This window comes from Bombus affinis, unplaced genomic scaffold, assembly GCF_024516045.1.
Source record: "Bombus affinis isolate iyBomAffi1 unplaced genomic scaffold, iyBomAffi1.2 ctg00000171.1, whole genome shotgun sequence".
NCBI lineage: Eukaryota > Metazoa > Arthropoda > Insecta > Hymenoptera > Apidae > Bombus > Bombus affinis.
Window position 1 is genome coordinate 269,552 of NW_026108884.1, and position 20,024 is coordinate 289,575.

The window sequence follows — 20,024 nt, forward strand, 5'->3', positions numbered from 1 at the left end:
TTGTTAGATTATGTAGCGTTGATCGGAGTTTAGGCCACTGGTCAACAATCTCCACGTTCCGGCTAACCTGCTATGCGCAGGAATACTAGCACGGGAGAGGATTGTTTGGAATAAACAATTATATTATAAATAATTATTACAGGCGGAATTAATGACGAATTATACTAATCATTGATATTATTTATTATTTTAATTATTAGTTATTAATAATAATTAAAGTTAACTCACCTGACGTTGGTCTCCGCTGATGAACGGGCAGGCCGCTGGGGTGGTTCCGGTTTTACAAAGATCGACACTTCTATAATTTTTCGTTTTAATCTTTACTTAATTTGAACAGTGTAAACAACAGTGTGTCCGGACGTGTTTAACAATTCGAAATTCTAACACAAAAACTTGAGCCAACTATTGTTTTGATTCTAACTGACTAATAACAATTATTTTATAATTCGAACTGACTAATAACATTTATATCTCGTAATTCTTAAACTCAAACTGGAACGAACAATTATTCTCTAATCCTAACTTAAATTCTAATTAAATCAACTGAACGAATTCTCTTAAATCAACTCAACTTAAATCAGGCTCACTCAAATTCAATTGAACGACTAACAATTACTCTCCTTATTTTCGCTAAATTCTCCTGAACCAACTAATCACAATTGCTCTATCCTATTTCTTTATTCTAACTGAATTACTCTTCTTTAATTTCGTTAAATTCTCCCGAACGCTAACAATTTCTCTGACTATATTCTAACTGAACCAACTAATGGCAGTTACTCTCTTTTCACAATCACTCTGATTGTTCTAACTGAACCACTAACAATTAATCGCTAACGCTAACGCTAACAATTAATCTGACTCTTCTTTATTTTTCGCTAAATTCTCCCGAACGCTAACAATTACTCTCTTCTATTCCTTTATTCAACTGACCCGCTAACAATTACTCTGATTGTTCTAACTGAACCACTAACAATTAATCGCTAACGCTAACGCTAACAATTAATCTAACTCTTCTTTATTTTTCGCTAAATTCTCCCGAACGCTAACAATTACTCTCTTCTATTCCTTTATTCAACTGACCCGCTAACAATTACTCCGATTTGAATTGTGTCGCTACGCTTTTTATAATGACATCCCCAATGGGATGACAGTCACGTGACAGTTCGTTCCGGTGGGAATCGCAATGCTGCAGGTTTTTAGAGTTTCCATGAGAGAACGTGAATTTGATGATTACAGGTTATGTTGAGTGATGGACACAAAAGCGTCCGCGCCTGTGCGAACTGTATGAGTATGTATTTTTAGTATTCTATCTCGTTTCGCATGTTGTTTCTTTCCTTAAACTTGTGAATTTGTTTTAGCGCAAGAGGAAGAAGATATGTGAATGGTACGAGATGACGTGATCGACGTGCGTGTGTAAATATGTGCGAGGGATGATGCTGAAATGGCGGTTTTCCATCCAAATAGGCACAATGGCACCTTCGTTGGCGTCGTGTCCTGATTATCTTTTGACAATTTGGTTTTATTTGACAATATGAGATATATTTTGCTCCTTGTAGATTTATATGTCCATATTTGCTATATATTAAATCGTGTATATTTTATATTTCTTTCTTGTTATTAGGTTATTAGTTGTGTAACTCCAGTTTCTGATCTATGGAAAGTGGTGAAACGTCTTCACGAAATACAATTTCATTCGTTTTCCTCCCTTGCATTGGCACGCTGTGAGTGGTGTCGACTTCCAGATGAGGTTTGTGCATCTTGATTATTATGCATTTAATGATAGATACTTTGTCAGAGGTTCCCATGCGGATTGTCTCGGTGTGTATCTTGTTATGATTTCTTTTATTTAGTTCATCCTGCTTCTTTCGTGTTTTATTCACTGCATATGATATTTCAGTGCAAGAAGAAGAAGAATTGTAAAGAATCCGTAAGTGGCCCTAGAAGACGCAGTCATCGTGTGAGGTGTTGTCGGCAGGAACGAAGAGTCGAAGTTGTTGAAGAAGTCGTGTGACATTTGTATTGTTTCCGGTTATATACAACGCTATTTCACATATCTATGTATATATATATATTATTATATTATTATATATTATTATACTAAATCTTCAGTTGGTTTAGTTGAATGTTCAGTAATGTAATTTTTACAAGGTGGTTTTGTATATTAGATGAGTAGTTGTTCGATATAATAATATGTGTATATATATATATACATTTCACAATGTAATTTTCCATTATGTAAAATATATATATGCATATGTATATGTGCGCGTATTGTTATTCTCATTGTTTCTCGGATCGTTAATTGGTTGAATATTCCATAATGTGGATTTCGTATATAATTCTCTAGGTTCGTAGAAATGTAAATCTATATATTTATTTCTTTGCGTTTTAATGGTTTAATAACGTATACATACATATATATATATATATATATATATATATTATGAATTTTTCCCAAAGATACGCGTACGCATGTGTATATCTATATATGTGTGTGTCGCAGAGTAATCTTGTATACAATTTTCACTTTTATTAGAATGTTGATGTAGTGTAGTATATTTTATTTCTTTTATATTTTATTAGATTACCAATTATTCAGATTCACGAAGTAGGTCACACACACAGATATGCATACACGTGTGTGTATATACATGTGTTTTCGCAGAGAAATCTCATACATTTGAATCGCGGCTTGTTTTATTTATTGGTTCATTTAATTATTTCATTTTATTTGTATTTTATACGTCATTGCTGATTGGTTGTAGTGTTTCTTCTTATTGATTCATTTATTTCATTTTGATTGTCTGTCGTATAATTCTTTTTATTTTGATTGGTTAGTTATTAGTTAATTTATTATTATTGGTCGTGTTTAATTATTCATAAGTTATTGGTTCGTGGCGTCACGTGCGGAACGCGGGACGTGACATAGTGATGCAATATAACGTTATACCTTATAACGTAATAGTATGTAACGTTATACGTCATATAGTGATGCAGTACAACGTCATAGGTTATAACGTATAAATAGTATATCATATTATATGATGTTATACGTCATATAGTGGTGCAATATATTGTTATACCTTGTAACGTAATAGTATATAATGTTATACTTCATATAGTGATGCAATATATCGTTATACCTTATAAAGTAATAGTATATAAGGTTCTACTTCATATAGTGACGCATTATATCGTTATACCTTATAAAGTAATAGTATATAACGTTATACGTCACTTAGTGATGCAATATATCGTAATACGTTGTAACGTAATACTCCATAACGTTATACGTCATATAGTAATGCAATATAAGGTTATACGTTATAACAGTATATGACGTTATACGTCATGTAGTGGTGCAGTATAACGTTATAGGTAATAACGTAATAGTATATAACGTTATACGTCACATAGTGATGAAATATATCGTTATCCGTTATAACGTAATAGTACATAACGTTATACGTCATATAGTGATGCAATATAACGTTATACGTTAAAATGTAATACTCCATAACGTTATACGTCATATAGTAATGCAATATATCGTTATAAGTTATAACGTAATAGTATAAAAGTTATACATCATATAGTGATGCAATATAACGTTATACATTATAACGTAATAGTATATAACGTTATACATTATAACGTAATAGTATATAACGTTATACGTCACATAGTGATGAAATATATCGTTATCCGTTATAACGTAATAGTACATAACGTTATACGTCATATAGTGATGCAATATAACGTTATACGTTAAAATGTAATACTCCATAACGTTATACGTCATATAGTAATGCAATATATCGTTATAAGTTATAACGTAATAGTATAAAAGTTATACATCATATAGTGATGCAATATAACGTTATACATTATAACGTAATAGTATATAACGTTATACGTCATATAGTGATGCAGTACAACGTTATAGGTTATAACGTAATACTATATGACGTTATACGGCATATAGTGGTGCAATATATCGTTATACCTTATAATGTAATAGTATATAAGGTTATACTTCATATAGTGAAGCAATATATCGTTATTCCTTATAACGTAATAGTATATAAGGTTATACTTCATATAGTGATGCAATATATCGTTATACCTTATAACGTAATAGTATATAACGTTATACGTCATATAGTGACGCAGTATAACGTTATAGGTTGTAAGGTAATACTCCATAACGTTATACGTCATCTAGTGATGCAGTATAACGTTATAGGTAATAACGTAATAGAATATAACTTTATGCTTCACATAGTGATGAAATATATCGTTATCCGTTATTACGTAATTGTATATAACGTTATACGTCATATAGTGATGCATTAGAACGTTATGCACTATACGTAATAGTATATAACGTTATACGTCACGTAGTGATGCAATATATCGTTATACGTTGTAACGTAATACTCCATAACGTTATACGTCATATAGTCATGCAATATAACGTTATACGTTATAACAGTATATGACGTTATACGTCATATAGTGATGCAGTATAACGTTATATGTAATAACGTAATAGTATATAACGTTATCCGTCACATAGTGTCACATAGTTATGATATAGTGATGAAATATATCGCTATACGTTATAACGTAATAGTATATAACGTTATACGTCATATAGTGATGCAATATAACATTATGCATTATAACGTAATGGTATATAACGTTATACGTCACATAATGATGCACTATATCGTTATACCTTATAACGTAATAGTATATATCGTTATACGTCATACAGTAACGTAGCATAACGTTATAGGTTCTAACGTAATAGTATATGATGTTATACGTCATATAGTGGTGCAATATAACGTTATAAGTGATATAGTGATGCAATATAACGTTATGCGTTCTAACGTAATAGTGTATAACGTTATACGTTAAAACGTAATACTCCATAACGTTATACGTCATATAGTGGTGCAATATATTGTTATACCTTATAACGTAATAGTATATAGGGTTGCACTTCATATAATGATGCATTATATCGTTATAAGTGATATAGTGATGCAATATAACGTTATACCTTATAACGTAATAGTATATAACGTTATACGTCACATAGTGATAAAATATATCGTTATCCGTTATAACGTAATAGTAAATAACGTTATACGTTAAAACGTAATACTCCATAACGTTATACGTCATATAGTGTTGCAATATAACGTTATGCGTTATAACGTACTAGTATATAACGTTACGCTTCATATAGTGAAGCAATATAACGTTATAAGTGATATAGTGATGCAATATAACGTTATAAGCGATATAGTGATGCAATATAACGTTATAAGTGATATAGTGACGCAATATAAGGTTATGCGTTATAACGTAATAGTTTAAATCGTTATACGATATAAGGTGTTACGTTTCGCTATCCAAATTTTGAAATTTTAAACAATGTAGTAGTCGCTGCCACCAGAAACAGTCTAAGGACTGTTTCAATTAGATATTTCTTGTTAGATTATGTAGCGTTGATCGGAGTTTAGGCCACTGGTCAACAATCTCCACGTTTCGGCTAACCTGCTATGCGCAGGAATACTAGCACGGGTGAGGATTGTTTGGAATAAACAATTATATTATAAATAATTATTACAGGCGGAATTAATGACGAATTATACTAATCATTGATATTATTTATTATTTTAATTATTAGTTATTAATAATAATTAAAGTTAACTCACCTGACGTTGGTCTCCGCTGATGAACGGGCAGGCCGCTGGGGTGATTCCGGTTTTACAAAGATCGACACTTCTATAATTTTTCGTTTTAATCTTTATTTAATTTGAACAGTGTAAACAACAGTGTGTCCGGACGTGTTTAACAATTCGAAATTCTAACACAAAAACTTGAGCCAACTATTGTTTTGATTCTAACTGACTAATAACAATTATTTTATAATTCGAACTGACTAATAACATTTATATCTCGTAATTCTTAAACTCGAACTGGAACGAACAATTATTCTCTAATCCTAACTTAAATTCTAATTAAATCAACTGAACGAACTGATATCAGACTCACTCAAATTCAATTGAACGACTAACAATTACTCTCCTTATTTTCGCTAAATTCTCCTGAACCAACTAATCACAATTGCTCTATCCTATTTCTTTATTCTAACTGAATTACTCTTCTTTAATTTCGTTAAATTCTCCCGAACGCTAACAATTTCTCTGACTATATTCTAACTGAACCAACTAATGGCAGTTACTCTCTTTTCACAATTACTCTGATTGTTCTAACTGAACCACTAACAATTAATCGCTAACGCTAACGCTAACAATTAATCTGACTCTTCTTTATTTTTCGCTAAATTCTCCCGAACGCTAACAATTACTCTCTTCTATTCCTTTATTCAACTGACCCGCTAACAATTACTCTGATTTGAATTGTGTCGCTACGCTTTTTATAATGACATCCCCAATGGGATGACAGTCACGTGACAGTTCGTTCCGGTGGGGATCGCAATGCTGCAGGTTTTTAGAGTTTCCATGAGAGAACGTGGAGTTTGATGACTACAGGTTATGTTGAGTCATGGACACAAAAGCGTCCGCACCTGTGCGAACTGTGTGAGTGTGTTTTTAGTATTCTGTCTCGTTTCGCATGTTGTTTGTTTCCTTAAACTTGTGAATTTGTTTTAGCGCAAGAGGAAGAAGATATGTGAATGGTACGAGATGACGTGATCGACGTGCGTGTGTGAATATGTGCGAAGGATGATGCTGAAGGGGCGGTTTTCCACCCAAGTAGGCACAGTGGCACCTTCGTTGGCGTCGTGTCCTGATGATCTATTGACAATTTGGTTTTATTTGACAATATGAGATATATTTTGCTCCTTGTAGATTTATATGTCCATATTTGCTATATATTAAATCGTGTATATTTTATATTACTTTCTTGTTATTAGGTTATTAGTTGTGTAACTCCAGTTTCTGATCTATGGAAAGTGGTGAAACGTCTTCACGAAATACAATTTCATTCGTTTTCCTCCCTTGCATTGGCACGCTGTGAGTGGTGCCGACTTCCAAATGAGGTTTGTGCATCTTGATTATTATGCGTTTAATGATAGATACGGAGGTATCTTTGTCAGAGGTTCCCATGCGGACTGTCTCGGTGTGTATCTTGTTATGATTTCTTTTATTTGGTTCATCCTGCTTCTTTCGTGTTTTATTCACTGCATATGATATTTCAGTGCAAGAAAAAGAAGAATTGTAAAGAATCCGTAAGTGGCCCTAGAAGACGCAGTCATCGTGTGAGGTGTTGTCGGCAGGAACAAAGAGTCGAAGTTGTTGAAGAAGTCGTGGGACATTTGTATTGTTTCCCGTTATATACAACGCTATTTCACATATCTATGTATATATATATTATTATATTATTATATATTATTATACTAAATCTTCAGTTGGTTTAGTTGAATGTTCAGTAATGTAATTTTTACAAGGTGGTTTTGTATATTAGATGAGTAGTTGTTCGATATAATAATATGTGTATATATATATACATTTCACAATGTAATTTTCCATTATGTAAAATATATATATGCACATGTATATGTGCGCGTATTGTTATTCTCATTGTTTCTCGGATCGTTAATTGGTTGAATATTCCATAATGTGGATTTCGTATATAATTCTCTAGGTTCGTAGAAATGTAATTCTATATATTTATTTCTTTGCGTTTTAATGGTTTAATAACGTATACATACATATATATATATATGTCGGATTAAAGTCAGGATTATGGGGTTGGGCGTTTAATGAATTTTCATTGGAATTAGCCATTGCCGTCATACAATGGAGAGTTTATTAGCACGGGCTTATTAACAAGATTACGCACTAGTGATGATGACCTTAGGTTCGAAACGAATCCGCGGTCACGGGATGGTAAACGTATGTTCTCGCACAGTTCAAGTCTAACTCTTTATTAACTAGATGTGATGTATTCGCTGGTTGTAAGGTGGCACTGTCATTCGTCGATGAGATCGTACGAAAGAATGAATCTCCGTCTCGACGATGTCGTCGAGGAAAACTATATTGGGTGGGTCTAAGGATATGAGATCCTCGGATTCGTCAAAGAAAGCTTTCGTTCCAAAGGAGAGGGAAATTAGCGCTGTTGCTAATTGGTCGATCTCCATATCGGCGTTTTGAAAGAGATGCTGGCCGCCCTTGAGGGGAGGTTGTTGACGGGGGGCAACGCTCGTGGAGGATAGGTTTCTCCTATCTTCCCGTAGTTGCAACAAAGTCTATTTGACGGACTTCGCTTGACTAAATCTTAAGATCTATAGCGGGTCCTTACGTTAACTAAACATACGCCACAAAGGCATGCCGACACCCGGCGATCATCTTACCCGAAGGACAAAATCTGCGTGTGGCGGGCCGCGGGATAGAAACTATTGAAGTATTTACTGCCACGTATCGCTACGACTATTTCTTTTAAGGAGAGGTATAGAGTTACTCTGTGCCTTTGTTAGATAAAACGTTCATCCCTTTGACCGCGGCTACGTTCGGCGACTGATTGTCGCCTCGAGCCCAAGCTCATGATCATAAATCTCGAACAATCGGAGCGGCATTCGTTTAATCCAAGTTACAGAGTTGCGGTATTCCCGCGAATCCAAGGAAGAGCTCCGGCGTTCTTTCATCTCCGACACGGCCATTCTGACTATCACACGTCCTCGGGTGTAGCTACAATATTGAGAGTTTTCTTAACGTTAGTCTCGGTACAATTAACATTGTTTACAATTTAACTTAATGTCTAAATAAGCTGAGGGTCCAGTGTAACAATAAAATTTTGTTCGGAGGTTTGACAACAAAAGGAATAGAAGAGAACATGAATTAGTAACGTTGTAATTAATATTGGAAGTGCTAGTTGCATCCTGTGGGTTATCAGTTGGGTCATAACGGCGAAATGGACCAGTCTCGATTTCGTACCCCAATGGATCTCGTTTTTCTAGATCGCACGACCGCACCAAACTTCGTAACGCTGTAGCTCATGGTGCGCGTGAACACATCACTTGCGCCTTTACCGAGCTTCATAACATACTCCGTAAGGTGCTACGGTCTTTGTGCTAAGGATCTTCCGAGATCGAGGTACTCATGTCGTCGTGGTCACTGTTATTGCCGTTACTACCGACGTCTAACTCAGCGGAAACGCGACTGTCCGGCATTTTTCTTAATCTGTCGTGACTGTCTTTATAAGATCGTTTACCGTCTAGCGTTTTTAGAATATATCTATCTCCTTCCAAAATCTCGGTTATTACAAATGGACCCTTGAATTTCGGCTCTAGCTTGGTTTGGTTTCTTTCCTCGTTCTTACGTAGTACGAAGTCGCCGAGGTTAAACCTAACCACTTTAGCTTTGTTCCTATCAAATCTTTCTTTGTCGTATTGGGCGTTACTTTCTATGTTCTGTACGGCCTGCTGCCTTACATCGGAGATATCGACTTCTTTTTCTTCAATATTGTCGGGTAGCAATAGGTCATACGGTCTCGCCGATCTACCGATTAGTAGTTGTAAGGGGCTCGAATTAGTCACGCGGTTGACGGTGCAGTTCAACGCTAGCTGCATTTCCCCAATCGCGTCTTGCCACGGCCGCCCGGTCGTCTCTACTGTCGTGAACATATTTTTCAACGTGCCCATAACACGTTCTACTTGTCCGTTAGCCCTACTGGCACCGGTCGCTATCAAGTGAACTTTAATTCGTTTGCTTTCGCAGAACTCGCGAAATTCTTTACCCGTAAAACACCTTCCCTGGTCCGCTATTATCCGACAGGGACTCCCGAATAAAAATATAGCGGGTTTAAGCGCTTTAATGGTGTTAAAAGAATCTATCCTACGAGTATGATGCAGGTATACGAATTTAGTGAAGGCGTCGATCAACACAATGACGTACTCCTTCGAATCGCTTTTACCACTCAGCTTGCCCGTTATATCCATGTGGACCGTGTGCCAAGGTATGCTAGCCTTGGGTATGGGATGCAGTTCGGCTTGTATCTTACCTGAACTAGCCTTCGAAACTCTACAAGCATGGCAGTTCTCTACGAACTTGCGAACGTACTTCGCCATTCCTTCGAACCAGTAATACTCGTACAGTTTCTCGAGCGTCTTATCCCAACTCAAGTGCATAATTGACTGATGCACATGGTTAATAACGGACCACCTAAACCCTCTTGGAACAATAGGTAAACTGAGAGTCCTGCCTCTTCTTTGAATTTTCCGGCGGAGAGTACCGGACCGTAATTCGTAAGTATTCGCGATGTCTTCCGCGAGCTCATCATTTTGCAATTTTTCGACAATTCCCGAAATTTGGGGGTCACGACGTTGTTCGGCTAGTAGCCAGTCTTCCGAAATTTCGGCCAGATTAACCATTTTCTCTTTGATTTTGTCGAATCTAATAGGGTCAACGCCTGTGGGATTACGCGAAAAGAAATCTACGTGGGCCATTCGCTTGCCCTCCCGATACACAATGTCGAAGGTAAACGTTTGCAAGTAAGCCCACCACCTGTGTACCCTGTCATTCAAATGTACTTTGCTCTTAGACGCCTTTAGTGAATTGCAGTCCGTGACGACAAGAAATTCCCGTCCGTGCAGGTAGTGGCGGAAATGTTTTATGGCGTTTACAACAGCTAATGTTTCGAGTTCATAAGAGTGATATCTGGATTCCGTGAGGCTGGTTCTTTTACTATAGTATTCTACTACTCGATTTTTACCTTCCACCTTGTGCATCAAAATAGCCCCAAATCCTTCGGAGCTAGCATCGGTATGTAATTCTATTGGGTAATTGGGGTCAAATAGCATTAACACCGGTGTGTCGGTCAGAACGGAGATTACCTCTTGTCTTATTTTTTCGTGCCTGTCCGCCCATGTTATATTTTTACTGCCGGACGTAAGCGCGTATAAGGGTTTTAACAATTGTGAAAATTTAGGGATGAACTTCCGAAAGTACGAGGCTAGCCCTATGAACTGCCTGAGCTGTGTGACGGTCGTCGGCGCGGGTAGGGAGCTTAAGGCATATACTTTACCCGGGTTGGGACGGACTTCTCCGTTCTGGATTACGTATCCCAAATAAAGTATCGACGTCTTCAGGAAAGAGCACTTAGAAAAGTTAAACGAAAACCCGGCGTTTACAAGGGTACTTAACACGATGTCCAACCTCTCTAAGGCTTGATCTATTGAGTCGGCGATAATTAGGACGTCATCCAAATAGACAACGACGTAGGAATACGCAAGGTCACCCAGGGCATTGAAAATGGCCCTCTGAAAAACAGACGGTGCATTTTTCAATCCGAACGGCATCGTTACGTACTCGTACTGCCCGTCGGGTGTAACGAACGCCGTGTATTCCGCCGAATTAGGATGTATAGGAATTTGGTGGAACCCGCTGGCCATGTCCAGGCTAATGAAGTATTTCGCCGTTTGTAACCTCGCGATTTGGTCCGCGATAAGGGGTAGGGGGTACCGGTCCGCGACCGTATTCTTATTCAACGCTCGAAAATCTACGCACAATCTATCCGAACCGTCCTTTTTCTTCACGAGTAGCATGGGGCTCGCGAACGGCGAATTGCTAGGTCTTATAATGTTAGCTCTGAGTAGTTCGCTGATTCGCGCTCGTACGATTCTCCGCTCTTCCTCGCTAAGTCTATAGGGGCTTCTTTGGACGGTGATGTTAGGGTCGATCAACCGTATTTCTAATTGACCCGTATTTACGCGGGTACGTGGGAAACCCGTGATGAACGAGTTTTTGAATCTGCCGAGAATGGAAATCTATCGGTCTTTATCGTCGCCGAGTACCTCGGTGTCTACATCATTGAGATCGATCGCAGGTTCGGCGATATTATTACAGACATTAACCGTTTTCGACTTACAAATATCGAGGCTATTGCGCGTCATGAGTACGTCGAAGCCTTGGCTTAAAATTTCGCACCCAATAATAATATCGTGTTTTAAGTAATTGTCGGCAAGGACGTGAAAAATTACCTCCAGTGTAAGACCGCTGATACATACGGCGGACAGAATTTGGGTCGTACTCTTAACGCAAGTGTTCCCAATTCCACGCATTACTACTATCTCGGTCGTTCTCTTGCCGGAAAATTTTGAAGCTACCGATTCTTTGATTAATGAGCATTCAGCTCCGGAATCAAAACAAAACAGGAACGACTCACCCTCGTGACTTAATTTACCGGTCGGGGCCTCCACCACACAGAAGTTAACCTGTCGCTCCTCTTTCGTAGCAGGGTTTCCTCTACGTCAGGTCGGGCAGTTGGGCGCGATGTGGCCCTCGTCGTTACACCTGTAGCAGGACACCTTCGAAGACGTGGCAGCCCGGTTTTCCCCTGATTTTCGATTGCGTTTCTCCGCCTCCAGTCTTGTCCTCTCGCGGCACTCAGATGCTTTATGTCCGTGTCTACCACAGTGATAGCACTTGTGTCGGGAGTCAGAAGGCTTATGCCGTTTAGCTTCGGGACTCGCGGAGGAGTTGCTTACTGAAGACGCCGGCCTCTTCACAGAATCGGAGAGCACTGTCATTTCGCCTGTGAGCTGGTCCTCGGTCTTGATATCGTTCGTGAGTGCTATCCGTAGGACGCGCTGGTCCTGTGAACCTATATGAAGGAGCACGGTAGAGTTGACTATCTCGTCCTTGGTACACCTTTCCCACCTCGCCATCAGGAAGGAACGTAAACGGCTGCTGTAATCTCCCAGGGTTTCACCCTCCAGTCGTGCTTGGTTTTTCATCTTCCATAGCGCCGTGGCGGCTGTCTCTTTCCCACCAAAGCGTGTAAGGAAACGGTCTTTAAACTTTGGCCAAGAGGAAATTTGAGTAGCAAGTACTTGTGTAAGCCACTGCGCTGCCGAGCTTTCTAGAGCGGCACTCAAGGCACAAAGTAGCGCACTGCCTTGCAAAGGTTTTTCTTCCATGATCACGTCAACAGTCGCACACCATGCGGCTGGGTCAGAACCCAAGCTTCCGGGGTTAAAACGCGGAAGCGGCACGATCGTAGATGTTTCACTCGGTCTTTGCTCTCGCGGCTGAGTTATCTGGCGCATGATGGCCATGAGTTGTTCCATCGTTACGTATGGCCCTGATCCCACTTCTGATGTCGGATTAAAGTCAGGATTATGGGGATGGGCGTTTAATAAATTTTCGTTGGAATTATCCATTGCCGTGATACAATGGAGAGATTATTAGCACGGGCTTATTAACAAGATTACGCACTAGTGATGATGACCTTAGGTTCGACACGAATCCGCGGTCACGGGATGATAAACGTATGTTCTCGCACAGTTCAAGTCTAACTCTTTGTTAACTAGATGTGAGGTATTCACTGGTTGTAAGGTGGTACTGTCACTCGTCGATGAGATCGTACGAAAGAATGAATCTCCGTCTCGACGATGCCGTCGAGGAAAACTATAATGGGTGTGTCTAAGGACATGAGATCCTCGGATTCGTCAAAGAAAACTTTCGTTCCAAAGGAGAGGGAAATTAGCGCTGTTGCTAATTGGTCGATCTCCATATCGGCGTTTTGAAAGAGATGCTGGCCGCCCTTGAGGGGAGGTTGTTGACGGGGGGCATCGTTCGTGGAAGATAGGTTTCTCCTATCTTCCCGTAGTTGCAACAAAGTCTATTTGACGGACTTCGCATTACTAAATCTTAAGATCTATAGCGGGTCCTCACGTTAGCTAAACATACGCCACAAAGGCATGCCGACACCCGGCGATCATCTTACCCGGAGGACAAAATCTGCGTGTGGCGGGCCGCGGGATAGAAACTATTGAAGTATTTACTGCCACGTATCGCTACGACTATTTCATTTAAGGAGAGGTATAGAGTTACTCTGTGCCTTTGTTAGATAAAACGTTCATCCCTTTGACCGCGGCTACGTTCGGCGACTGATTGTCGCCTCGAGCCCAAGCTCATGATCATAAATCTCGAACAATCGGAGCGGCATTCGTTTAATCCAAGTTACAGAGTTGCGGTATTCCCGCGAATCCAAGGAGGAGCTCCGGCGTTCTTTCATCTCCGACATACATATATATATATATATATATATATATATATATATATACATGTATATACATATATATACATGTATATACATATATATATATATTATGAATTTTTCCCAAAGATACGCGTACGCATGTGTATATCTATATATGTGTGTGTCGCAGAGTAATCTTGTATACAATTTTCACTTTTATTAGAATGCTGATGTAGTGTAGTATATTTTATTTCTTTTATATTTTATTAGATTACCAATTATTCAGATTCACGAAGTAGGTCACACACACAGATATCCATACACGTGTGTGTATATACATGTGTTTTCGCAGAGAAATCTCATACATTTGAATCGCGGCTTGTTTTATTTATTGGTTCATTTAATTATTTCATTTTATTTGTATTTTATATGTCATTGCTGATTGGTTGTAGTGTTTCTTCTTATTGATTCATTTATTTCATTTTGATTGTCTGTCGTATAATTCTTTTTATTTTGATTGGTTAGTTATTAGTTAATTTATTATTATTGGTCGTGTTTAATTATTCATAAGTTATGGTTCGTGGCGTCACGTGCGGAACGCGGGACGTGACAATACAATATAACGTTATACGTTAAAACGTAATAGTATATAACGTTATACTTGATATAGTGATGCAATATAACGTTATACGTTATAACGTAATAGTATATAACGTTATACGTCATATGGTGGTGCAATGTATCGTTATTCGTTATAACGTAACAGTATATAACGTTATACGTCATATAGTAATGCAATATAACGTTGTAAGTGATATAGTGATGCAATATATCGTTATACGTTATAAATTAATAGTATATAACGTCATACGTCATATAGAGATGCAATATAACGTTATACGTTATAACGTAATAGTCCATATCGTTATACTTCACATAGTGATGGAATATATCGTTATACGTCATATAGTGGTGCAATATGTCGTTATGCGTTATAAAGTAATAGTATATAACGTTATACGTCATATAGTGGTGCAATATAACGTTATACGTCATATAGAGATGCAATATAATGTTATACGTTATAACGTATTATTCTATATTGTTATACGTCAAATAGAGATGAAGTATAACGTTATAGGTTATAACGTAATAGTATATAACGTTATACGTCACATAGTAATGCAATATGTCGCTATACGTTATAACGTAATACTCCGTAACGTTATACGTGATATTGTGATGCAATATAACGTTATACGTTATAACGTAACAGTATATGACGTTATACGTAGTATAGTGATGCAATATATCGTTATACGTCATATAGTGTTGCAATATATCGTTACGCGTTATAACGTAATATTTATACGTATATTTATAACGTAATATTATAACGTAATATAACGTTATACTTCACATAGTGATGGAATATATATTTATACCTTATAACGTAATAGTATATAACGTTCTACGTCATATAGTGGTGCAATATATCGTTATATGTTATAACGTAATAGTATATAACGTTATACGTCACATAGTAATGCATTATGTCGCTATAGGTTATAACGTAATACTCCATAACATTATACGTCATATAGTGATGCAATAATACGTTATACGTCATATAGAGATGCAATATAACGTTATACGTTGAAACGTAATAGTATATAACGTTCTACGTCATATAGTGGTGCAATATATCGTTATGCGTTATAAGGTAATAGTATATAACGTTATACTTCACATAGTGATGGAATATATAGTTATACCTTGTAACGTAATAGTACATAACGTTATACGTCATATAGTGGTGCAGTATAACGTTATAGGTAATAACGTAATAGCCTATATCGTTATACGTTATATCGTGATGCAATATAGCGTTATACGTTATAACGCAAAATTATATGACGTTATACGCCATATAGCGAAGCAATATAAAGGGATACGTCATATAGAGAAGAAATATAATGGTATACGTTATAACGTAATAGTGTATAACGTTATACGTCATATAGGGATGCAGTATAACGTTATAGGTTATAACGTCATAGTATATGACGTTATACGTCATATAGTGATGCAATATAATGTTATGCGTCATATAGTTATGCAATGTAGCGTTATACGTTATAACGTAATAGTATATAACGTTAGACATCATATAGTGATGCAATATATCGTTATACGTTATAACGTAATAGTATATAACGTTATACGTCATATAGTGATGCAGTATAACGTTATACGTCACATAGTAATGCATTATGTCGTTATACGTTATACCATAATACTCCGTAACGTTATACGTGATATATAGATGCAATATAACGTTATACGTTATAACGTAACGGTATATGACGTTATACGTCGTATAGTGATGCAACATAACGTTGTAAGTGATATAGTGATGCAATAGATCGTTATACCTTATAACGTAATAGTTTATAACGTTCTACGTCATATAGTGGTGCAATATATCGTTATACGTTATAGCGTAATAGTATATAACGTTATATGTCACATAGTAATGCAATATGACGCTATACGTTATAACGTAACACTCCATAACGTTATACGTGATAGAGTGATGCAATATAACGTTATGCGTTATAACGTAATAGTATATAACGTTATACGTCACATAGTAATGCATTATGTCGTTATACGTTATAACGTAATACTCTGTAACGTTACACGTCAAATAGTGATGCAATATAAAGCGATACGTCATATAGAGATGAAATATGACGGTATACGTTATAACGTAACAGTATATGACGTTATACGTCATATAGTGATGCAATATAACGTTGTAAGCGATATAGTGATGCAATATATCGTTATACCTTATAACGTAATAGTATATAACGTTATACGTCATACAGAGGTGCAATATAAAGTTATGCGTCATATAGTTATGCAATATAACGTTATTCGTTATAACGTAATAGTATATAAGGTAATACTTCATATAGTGATGCAATATATCGTTATAACTTATAACGTAATGTAGTATCCAAATGGGTCGTTCTATTCTCGCATGCAGCTTTCTGCTTCCCAATCAAAAACTCTGTCCACTCCGCACGCTCCACACGCTCTGCCACGCTCTCCACACTCTGCACACTCTACACGCTCTGCACACTCTGCCCGCTCTACCCGCTCTACCTTTTCCCGTTCTTCGGTACAGGTATCCCGAAATCCCCGTGATCAAGGTCACGCAGCCTTTTCACGTAAACTGTCCACTAAAAGGACCCAACGGTACATTGTTTACAGTTCGGCCGATACCTTAGGCCTTCTGGCCCCGGTACTACATACTTCATATAGTGATGCAATATATCGTTATACCTTATAACGTAAGAGTATATAAGGTTATACTTCATATAGTGATGCAATATATCGAAATACCTTATAACGTAATAGTATATAACGTTATACGTCATGTAGAGACGCAGTATAACGTTATAGGTTGAAACGTAATAGTATATAACGTTATACGTCACATAGTAATGCATTATGTCGTTATACGTTATACCATAATACTCCGTAACGTTATACGTGATATATAGATGCAATATAACGTTATACGTTATAACGTAACGGTATATGACGTTATACGTCGTATAGTGATGCAACATAACGTTGTAAGTGATATAGTGATGCAATAGATCGTTATACCTTATAACGTAATAGTTTATAACGTTCTACGTCATATAGTGGTGCAATATATCGTTATACGTTATAGCGTAATAGTATATAACGTTATATGTCACATGGTAATGCATTATGTCGTTATACGTTATAACGTAATACTCCGTAACGTTATAAGTGATATAATGATGCAATATAACGTTATACGTTATAACGTAACAGCATATGACGTTATACGTCGTATAGTGATGCAATATAGCGTTATACGTTATAACGTAATAGTCTATATCGCTATACGTCATATAGTGATGCAATATAGCGTTATACGTTATAACGTAATAGTATATAACGTTAGACATAATATAGTGATGCAATATATCGTTATACGTTATAACGTAATAGTATATATCGTTATACGTCATATAGAGATGCAATATAACGTTATAAGTGATATAGTGATGCAATATATCGTTATACCTTATAACTTAATAGTATATAACGTTATACGTCATATAGTGATGCAGTATAACGTTGTAGGTTATAACGTAATAGTCTATATCGTTAAACGTCATATAGTGATGCAATATAACGTTATAAGTGATATAGTGATGCAATATATCGTTATACCATATAACTTAATAGTATATAACGTTATACGTCATATAGTGATGCAGTATAAAGTTATAGGTTATAACGTAATAGTATCTATCGTTATACGTCATATAGAGATGCAATATAACGTTATAAGTGATATAGTGATGCAATATATCGTTATACCTTATAACTTAATAGTATATAACGTTATACGTCATATAGTTATGCAGTATTACGTTATATGTTATAACGTCATAGTATATAACGTTATACGTCACATAGTAATGCAATATGTCGCTATACGTTATGACGTAATTCTCCATAATATTATACGTTATATAGTGATACAATATAACGTTATACGTTATAACGTAATAGTATATAACGTTATACGTCATATAGAGAAGCAATATAACGTTTTACGTTATAACGTAATAGTCTATAACGTTGTACGTCAGATAGAGATGAAATATAACGTTATAAGTGATATAGTGATGCAATAGATCGTTATACCTTATAACGTAATAGTATATAACGTTCTACGTCATATAGTGGTGCAATATATCGTTATACGTTATAGCGTAACAGTATATAACGTTATATGTCACATAGTAATGCACTATGTCGTTAGACGTTATAACGTAATACTCCGCAACGTTACAAGTGATATAATGATGCAATATAACGTTATACGTTATAACGTAAGAGTATATGACGTTATACGTCGTATAGTGATGCATTATAGCGTTATACGTTATAACGTAATAGTCTATATCGCTATACGTCATATAGTGATGCAATATAACGTTATACGTTATAACGTAATAGTATATAACGTTATACGTCATATGGTGGTGCAATGTATCGTTATTCGTTATAACGTAACAGTATATGACGTTATACGTCATATAGTAATGCAATATAACGTTGTAAGTGATATAGTGATGCAATATATCGTTATACGTTATAAACTAATAGTATATAACGTCATACGTCATATAGAGATGCAATATAACGTTATACGTTATAACGTAATAGTCTATATCGTTATACTTCACATAGTGATGGAATATATCGTTATACGTCATATAGTGGTGCAATATGTCGTTATGCGCTATAAAGTAATAGTATATAACGTTATACGTCATATAGTGGTGCAATATAACGTTATACGTCATATAGAGATGCAATATAATGTTATACGTTATAACGTATTATTCTGTATTGTTATACGTCAAATAGAGATGAAGTATAACGTTATAGGTTATAACGTAATAGTATATAACGTTATACGTCACATAGTAATGCAATATGTCGCTATACGTTATAACGTAATACTCCGTAACGTTATACGTGATATAGTGATGCAATATAACGTTATACGTTATAACGTAACAGTATATGACGCTATACGTAGTATAGTGATGCAATATAAAGTGATACGTCATATAGTGGTGCAATATATCGTTATACGCTGTAACGTAATAGTATATAACGTTATACGTCATATAGTGATGCAGTATAACGTTATAGGTTATAATGTAATAGTATATAACGTTATACGTCACATAGTGATGCAATATAACGTTATACGTCATATAGTGATGCACTATAACGTTATGCGTTATAACGTAATAGTATATAACGTTATACGTCACAAAGTGTTGCAATATATCGTTATACCTTATAACGTAATAGTATATAACGTTATAGGTCATATAATGATGCAGTATAACGTTACAGGTTATAAC

The 20,024-nt window shown here is 36.3% G+C and overlaps 1 long non-coding RNA gene across 1 annotated transcript in view; it reads left to right on the forward strand.

Moving 5' to 3' along the window:
- Window positions 1-7,363, forward strand: part of LOC126927612 (uncharacterized) — a 76,439-nt gene extending 69,076 nt beyond the window's left edge. Inside the window, exons 2-3 of the long non-coding RNA XR_007715695.1 lie at window positions 1,622-1,747; window positions 7,082-7,363. This is a non-coding gene — a long non-coding RNA (uncharacterized LOC126927612). The remainder of the gene's footprint in view (window positions 1-1,621; window positions 1,748-7,081) is intronic.
- Window positions 7,364-20,024: the final 12,661 nt, after the last annotated feature.